The following is an 8,646-nucleotide window of genomic DNA, read 5'->3' on the forward strand; positions in this document are numbered from 1 at the left end:
TATGATATGCATAAGTACTATGCTAATATTATTATAAGATCGGCAGTATCTCATTACTTAATCAGTTTTTTCCATTGCTATTATCTTGTAATAGTCAGCATTTTACCCATTCTCTTAAAAAATACACTTTGTAAAGGTAATTCGATTTTTGTGAATTAATTTTTAATTACTGATAGTTTAAAATGTTTCTAATTTAACTTATGGTTTATTCATTATGGTTTTAGTGCAACATATACAGAGAAGTCAAGCAATCTCCCACTCCCACATAATACATACACAGGTCAACAGCCATAAATGAGACTGTTGGCCAGGTGGGCAGATCATGAGGTCAGGAGATCGAGACCATCCTGGCTAACACGGTGAAACCCCATCTCTCCTAAAAATACAAAAAATCAGCTGGGTGTGGTGGCGGGCACCTGTAGTCCCAGCTACTCGGGAGGCTGAGGCAGGAGAATGGCGTGAACCCGGGAGGTGGAGCTTGCAGTGAGCCGAGATCATGCCACTGCACTCCAACCTGGGCGACAGAGCCAGACTCCATCTCAAAAAAAAAAAAAAAAAAAAAATCACTGGGGAAAAAATGCCAAGATAAAACTGAAAATCTCAGGTGGATTTATTTTATTTAATGCAAAAAATCTGAAAAAAATTTTAGAACTTCATGTAAAAGGCTATCGCTCAATTAAAACAGAGCAAAACAAGGGGTGTTTTCTGAAGGGTGCTCCTTGATGGAGGTATTTTGGGATGTGCACGGCTCCCTGGCTTGCCTAAGTCTGAAAGTGAACAGCATTTTCACTGTAATGATGTGATCATTGCCATTGAGGGACTGGAGATAAAAAATTTTAAAACATGGACATCAGATCATTTTTTTCCCTAGGGCAGAATTCTACAGTTCTGTAGATAAATACACTTTCTTCATATACATGCATTTTATTCATGTCCTTAGCATAATTGTGTAGACACACTAATATTAGGTTGGTGCAAAAGTTATTGCAGTTGTTGCAATTAAAAGTAGTGGCAAAAACTACAATTATGTTTGCACCAAGTTAATATAATTAATCTATCCTATTGGAGAAATGAGCAGATTGCTCACATTCTTAGAAAAAGAGCACCTGCTTTCCATTCACTGATTTTGTGACAGCTTTGACCACAATAGCAAAATAATTATAGTAAGAAGCCACTAGCAGGCTTTAGTATTTGCATCGTAGGGCCATAATTGGACTAAAAGTGTTAAGAAGCATGAGAAGGTCAGCTTTCCACTGCCTTTAACATTTGTGTAACACTGGGGAAGTATTAATGCATCTGTTATTTTAGCTGGGCACCAGCCATTCAGAAAGCTAAAAGCAGCCATATCTAAGCCTTTTTAAGTTTTCTTAGCCATTGACTCATGTTTTATCCCCTCAGCTGATGGCAACCTGACTTTAGCCAAGCAAACAATATGCTAAGAGCACAAACAAAATTGGTCCCTCTCATTTTTAGAGCTGAGGAATATACTTAACAAAACCTGTGTATTTCCATGGACATAAGTCCCTAAGCACTACATTTCAGCTGTTTACACATCTAATAACATCAGGACCTACTCTTCTACACAGGCTGTAAACCTAAGCAGAGCTATTTTGGCATAACAGATACGGTTTGCAAGGAGATTTAAATATAATTGTGGCTCATAACTGTCAACAAATAACACAAAGTCTCATGCCCTTCATCAGAAAATCTGAATTTCAGGTGTAAAAGTTTATTGAGGAGCTGCTCCATCTGCCAGGATCGCCTTGCAAAATATGGGCAGACATCTAGTTTCTTTGTCCCTGTGTTCTGGGATTTCCAGGAAGCTAGCTTTCCACATTTAATCGGGAAATGAGAAGGGCGTTGGCGGCAGCATTGCCTGATGGGAAGCATCATGGTAGCTTGGTGGGAGGGGCTTTGTTCTCCTTCCAAACCATCCCAAATGAATGAATAAGCAGCATGCTTGCTATGCCAATGCGGAGCAGAAGTCTCCTACCCACCTTCACCAGGTTGCCTTTCATAAGCTCCCCGCTACAAAGACATTTTGTGGTGAAAGTAAAGGCTGACTTGGTGAAGTTATTGGCAAATGTCCTGAACCTCGACCTCCACCTAGAATTTCCTACTCACATACAGTAATAGAATAAGACAGAATGAGTACTGAGCTATGTATTTGCATGAGGCTAAATCTAATTTTAAATTGTGAATCCATTTGAGCTGTGCAGCTCACTTGAGGAAGGATGGAGGATTGAGCAATGCATATGTAGAGACTCACTAAAATTTGTTATGTAAATGAATCACCCATACATACAAGCACTGTGCAACTGTGGTGAACTTGGCACTCACCATCCCTGTCCTCAAGGGGCTCTTGGGCTAGTGAGGGTGAAGAACAATGGCAATTCCAAAGCATTCTTTGACAAAACAACACCACCACCACTAACCCACGATGCTATAGTATCAGGCCAGAGGGGCACCCAACTCAGGTGTGCAGAAACTGGGAAGATTTCAAGGGGAAAGCTACATGGAAGTCAGATCCTGAAGGATGTGTAGGCATTAGTTATGGGAGTGGTGGAGAGGAGGGAAGAATATTCTAGGCAGATGAAAGCCCATGCTTAGAGATCTGTTTTGAGGTAAGAAAGGTCAACAAGACATGGTCACAAAGGGCCTTGCAAAGTCATGTTTTGAAATTTGGGCTTTATCCTATGAGCAGTGCTTAACCCACTGAAGGGTTTAAGCAGATCAGTGAAACGATCAGAATCAGATTTGGGTTTAAAAAAAAATCATTCTTTGTTTGAAGCTTATTTCATCAGGATCCTCTCTACCTAACATTTTGCAAATGATGACGACTATACCTGGGTACATTATTGTCTTTTTTACAATGTGGGAGTATAACATTAGCATTATTATATAAATGCATGCCACCTTATTTTAAATGACCATGATGTCGATAAAATAATAAAAATAACCACAACAAAATTTGTTGAGAGTTTACTGAGTGCCAGGAGCTGTGCTAAGCTTCTTATAAATTTTCAAATCTAACCCCTTTGAAATAAGTCCTGTTACTGGCCCCACTTTGTAGATAAGGGAATAGTGAATAAGAAGCTATAAGTAACTTGCTTAGGTCATATGGGAAACATGGATCAAAACTGCAGCGCTGGTGGTCAGACAGCAGAGACTATGCTGCTCCCCACTTTCTAGACTACACTTCTGCTCCCTCCTCTCCACCCCCTCCAAAATAAAAAAGTGAATGATCACATCGAAAATAGTCTACAAAATTAGCTGGGAAGTAATTTTCACCAGAATGATTGATTTATTTTTCTAAAACTTTGTGCCCATCAATTAGGCCATTAGAGACCAAATATGCTTGGTGGACATCATGACCCCATTTTTATGTGTGTAGAAATTAGGTATCAGCTTAGTCCCTTGTTGAAAGGCTGTTTGTCATACTCTGGTGCAATGGTTTAAGGAACTTCAAATTTAACTAATTAGCAAGAAATAATGATAATAAAAACACTCAGACTTAGGGACATTGGAGTCTCTTCATCTTAATGAAAAGAATCTTGTGGAAAAGGAACCAAAACTATTAAGAAGAGTGACAAGATTAGCCTGTATTGAGGACGAAACAGTGTGAATCACAGGGTAAAACAACAAGTTTCCCAATACCATTGGATTGTGGATAGGATCTGGGCAATTTGGCCAATGGTGATCTCACCTATGTAATGATATTACAAGCGTAAAGAAGATTTCATCCTCACTAAGCAACTCAAGTTGCTTCTCCAGTATGTACTTCCTTCCTTAATTACGTTTTACTAGTGCACGTCCCTATTTGGGCAATCACATGTCACCTCTGAATCTCATTGGTGATGCTCGCGTTAGAGGAAGATAACAATTGCACTCTCATTAATTGCCTGCTTATCTGGGCTGACATTTCCAAACCCACACAGGGAGCCCATAACTTTCTGTTCAAGAATATTTTAGTCCACCTAAATGAGCATTTTGCTGTTGACATACTAAATAAAAGGGTTGACTCACTCGTTACCCTGGAACCAAGGCTGTATTCTTAGAGGGTGTCACCTTACAGAGCCCTGGTGTCCTTAAAAAGGATCTGCCTGTTCCTGAACTCTCATGAAATTCTATATTCCATCCTTCCGAATCCCAGAAGCCGGCTAAGTGGTAGCAACTGGAAATGAGATGCTGTCGTGTGGAGAATACTAGGCATGATAGGCTAAAGAAAGGAAAGCCCTTCTTCGGCAATCATCGATTTAACGTCTTATTCAGGGAACAGGCTTGAGCTGGAAGGAGGGGAAGATAAAGTTTGGTTTTCCTATGACTGACTGGCTGTGCCCACAGAAACAGAGGCCTCCTCCAGCAGCCCAGCAGTTGTGGTCAGGGAACCTCGTGCTGTGTTGGTGGCTCTGCTCCTCTTTGTACAACAGCCGTGTCTCTCCAGCTCTGGTTGGAGCAAGGCCGCAAATAAATTGCTAACATTTAAGTGCATCTGTTGCAAAGAGAGAAGCACAGAGGACACTGGGGAAATTTCGAACCAAATTTCAGGACTGAGCTCATAAAAGCATGCACCATCTGTGGAATTTTGTTCATATGCATCACTATAATGGGAGGGGGGCAATAGAGAAGGGAAAAAAGAGAGAGAGAAAGGATTGAGCGGTAACTGGGTTTCAAACTAAAGTGTCTCTTCTCAGGTCAGTTCTCAGGTGGCATTTGGGCCCAGCAGGATCCTATCTTTCCTTACACTGAAGGGTCTGGCGGTGGGGATTTAATTGCGTGAATCAGCAACCACAAATTCCTTCTGCCCGTGTGTCTAAACACAGTTTCCCCTGCCCTCCGCCCTCCATCTGCCCCCCACCCTCCATAATTTACTGATCCTGTACAAAGATACAAGACTTTCCATCTTTCTTACAGCTGCTTTGCTACTGCCCCAGGCTGGGCTGAGTCTCTTTTCCTCCCATCATCCGTGTCGCAGAAACAAAAAAAAAACCCACTAAACTCAAAAACAAAACAAAAACAAAACCCTGATCATTTTCTGATAAGCACTTTACATTTCTATAGCGCAGGAAAAGGGAAGTTCCTTCAGAATCCCTTTATAGATGATCGCTCTCATTGTCTAACAAGCTTTTCATTGTTTGTAATTTTCATTTCCCTCCACAGTTCAGGGCACTTTAGAAAAAAACTCTATTCAGCACTTTTCCACTCATAATTCACAAAAAAAGAGTCATGCAGTATAATAAGGATAATTAGCTCCGACTGAAAATAATAAGCTTGGCACCAGAGAGCCCCCCCATGCACACAGTATCCATTTATCGTTTTGTGTACCCTCTGTCAAGGCTAATCACTACTCCTGTAATTACTAACCTGTTGAAAGAACAAAGGAAAATGCAATGCTGTACTTAAATAAATAACACTGCTTCTTCCCATATCATCTCAATAAAACTCTTTTAGAACAGACTCTTTCCTTACAATTTTAGAGTTTAAAACTGCTGTTGTTTGTCCTCAAAAATATGATTTGCTATTATAAGAATGATTTTCACTGTGTATGCATGGAAGAGGGGTTGTATTTCTTTAATTTAGATTCTTGTAAGATAAAGATAGCTGGGAGTGATGATCTCATGTTTAATAAGGCTCAACATTTATGTCGCATGCTTCCTTTTCATTAATTTGTTAACCTTGGCGTGGTGTGGGAACAAGCACCATGTGAATGACCATATGCTTCCCCTGTTAATGTGTCTTCATCCAGACCAGCAGAAACTTGTAGTTTTCCTCCAAGGAGAGATGCTGCTGGTCATGCCAAACCTAAGTGGAGAAAGATGGAGACTAATAAAGTCCTCTCTCTTTTCTAGGGGTGATGCACCCTGGGAAGGAGTAAAACACAGGTTCCGATTGTCATCCTTTTCATTCCTCATTTATCTGCCTGTCCCACCTGATCCTGCTAATGATGTTTTCTCTTCTGTACACGCTCTGAACCTTGTCTGCTAGGGAACAATTCATGTTCCTGGGGACTGTGCATAAATAAAGAGAGTTGTGGATGCCGGTGTTTTAAGGTAGTGAAGTCTGTTGTCTCAATCCACCCTCTCTCTAAACAGAATTCTGAGTCTTCAGAAATAACCTTCTTTCAGGTTTACATGGAAAGAAGTGTCCACACCAGACACACAGAGTTAACTTGCATTCATTTCTGGGATCCAAATGGTTCATCTCTTATCAAAAGATGAAAATGAGAAATGATGTTAAATAGATTGCTGAGTCATTGTTATGAATCTATAAAGAGTTACAGAGACAAGGAAGGTTCAAAAACTGGGTTGTCGTTCTGATTTCCAGAAAGAAAGTGAAAGTGAATTCTGGCCAAGATGCTAGAATGGATTATTTAAGAGAAAAGCAATGATCACTAGGAGCTAGCATTGGTTCACTAAGAACAAATCATGTCAAACACAGCTGATTTCTTTTACTGACAATATAACCAGGCTTATAGATAAGGAAAAAAGCTAGATTTTTGACCTTTGTTTTTAGTCTATATTTGAAGCGTCATTAAGAATCTCACAAAATCATAATATTCTTGTGGAGGAGTTGGCAGACTATTAGTGGAATATTAGTATTAACCGTTATTATTAGTTATTACCATCAAGCCAGAAAAACTGCAGGTGTTCAGGGAGAAGAAAACAGGGCAATAAGGAATTAGATACTGTATCCATGAGAAACAACAGGGAAAAAGATATTTTTTTTAGGGGGAACAGAAAAGAAAAAGCGTCCTGGGTGATTAGACTTCCGTATGGAACTGTGAGTAGCACTTGGACCATAATGGCAAAAAGTGACAGGGACCTGGATTCCAGCTTGACCATCGGAGCTATCCAAAGATGGAATGGGTTGCCTCTGAAGGTTCGGCGAGTGCTCCATTACTGTAAAATCACAAAGGACTACTTTACAACAGAGCAGAATTTCATAGTTTACAGAATCTTCACATAACTCCTTGTCTTAAATCTTTCCCAGGCAAGCTGAAACCTGAGGCTCTATCTGAAGCTCAGTGAGTTTTAGGAGAACTGGTCTAGTCTAGAGCTCCTGGATACGGATCAAAAAAGGAACTGAACATTGCATTTTGGATGAAGGCCGTCTTGGGAAGTTCCAAAGTAATCTGAAAAAGATCTTATTGGAAAGGGAGATAGAGGAACAGCAAGGACCTCGTCAGAAACAATGTTGGTCACTAATGCTGAGTGACAGTACTGCTCATGAAACGGAGGAGTGGACAGCGTCTACTGCAACCTCTGGAGAGAGGGCGGCAGCTTTCTGGAGGTCTCCTCTAGACTTCCCTTGTCAACAGCAGGCAGAGAACTCTTTAAGATCTGAGCCAGTTCCAAAATTATCACATTTTATCCTCCTGACGACCCCTCTGGGTGAATAGGAAAAGCACTTGTGTCTCCATTTTTCAGAAGACGAAACTGGAAACCTGGAACCCCAAGAGCTGGTGTAAAATTTTCCAAGCCACACAGCAAACATAAGCCAGAGCCATGCGTATAACAGCACAGGTCTTCTGCCTCACTGAGGGCTTCATCACACCAAGGTCAATGTGAAAACACAGGTAGCAGATAGATACGTTAACACAGACAGATGGATCTTGCCACCCTGGCATGCTCTGTATTCTTTTCCTCCTGCCCTGATTTCTGTAATTTGTTTGACTGCAGAAAACTGCAAAATCTCCTGGGTCTCCCCATTGATCTCCTTGTACCTATCTGATACATTTTTGAGGTAGAGTTCATGATGCTACCAATTCTTTTTATATGAATCTGTCTCAAAATCATAGTGTATAGACATTCATTTGCTCCTGCTTATAATTACAGACTAAAAGATATTATACAAACCTCTAAGGAGTTGGACATTTGGAGCACTCAGACAATTTATAGCTGTCAGTCTAAAGTAAGATGGTGAGTTCTTCATTAGTCTGGAGTCAGATCCCAAAGTGGAGGGTGGGCCCAAGTGGTTAGGACTATTTTGGCTTACCAAGTCACCTGGGCATTAGTGTAATTATTTTGGGAAGAAAACATCCCTTTACTATATTTATGTCTTTAAAAGAAAACAATTTTGGCTGGGCACGGTGGCTCATGCCTGTAATCCCAGCACTTTGAAAGGCAGAGGCGGGAGGATCACCTGAGGTCAGGAGTTCGAGACCAGCCTGACCAACATGGGGAAACCTCGTTTCTACTAAAAATACAAAAGTAGCCAGGTGTGGGGGCGGATGTCTATAATCCCAGGTACTCAGGAGGCTGAGGTAGCAGAATTGCTTGAACCCAGGAGGCGGAGGTTGCAGAGAGCCGAGATCGTGCCATTGCACTCCGGCCTAGGCAACAAGAGTGAAGTTCTGTCAAAACAAACAAACAAACAAACAAAAAATTTGCTGAATCATTTATTGGGTTTAACCAAATATTATTATTAAAACCCCACTACTTATATTTTTAAAAATGATTTCTTGAGCTGGTCAATACATAGCCACATATAATAGATTAATACAAAGGCATGAATATGTAAAGAGGACAAACTAATCACTCCCAGGCATAAATCATTTCAAAGAATCAAAGTTGCTAGTTGTGATGAGAAGAGTGTCTTTGACTTGAAAACCCTTGTAAGTAGGATGCCGTGCTCTTTATGAGTCTT

This window comes from Mandrillus leucophaeus, unplaced genomic scaffold, assembly GCF_000951045.1.
Source record: "Mandrillus leucophaeus isolate KB7577 unplaced genomic scaffold, Mleu.le_1.0 Scaffold82, whole genome shotgun sequence".
Classification (NCBI taxonomy): Eukaryota; Metazoa; Chordata; class Mammalia; order Primates; family Cercopithecidae; genus Mandrillus; species Mandrillus leucophaeus.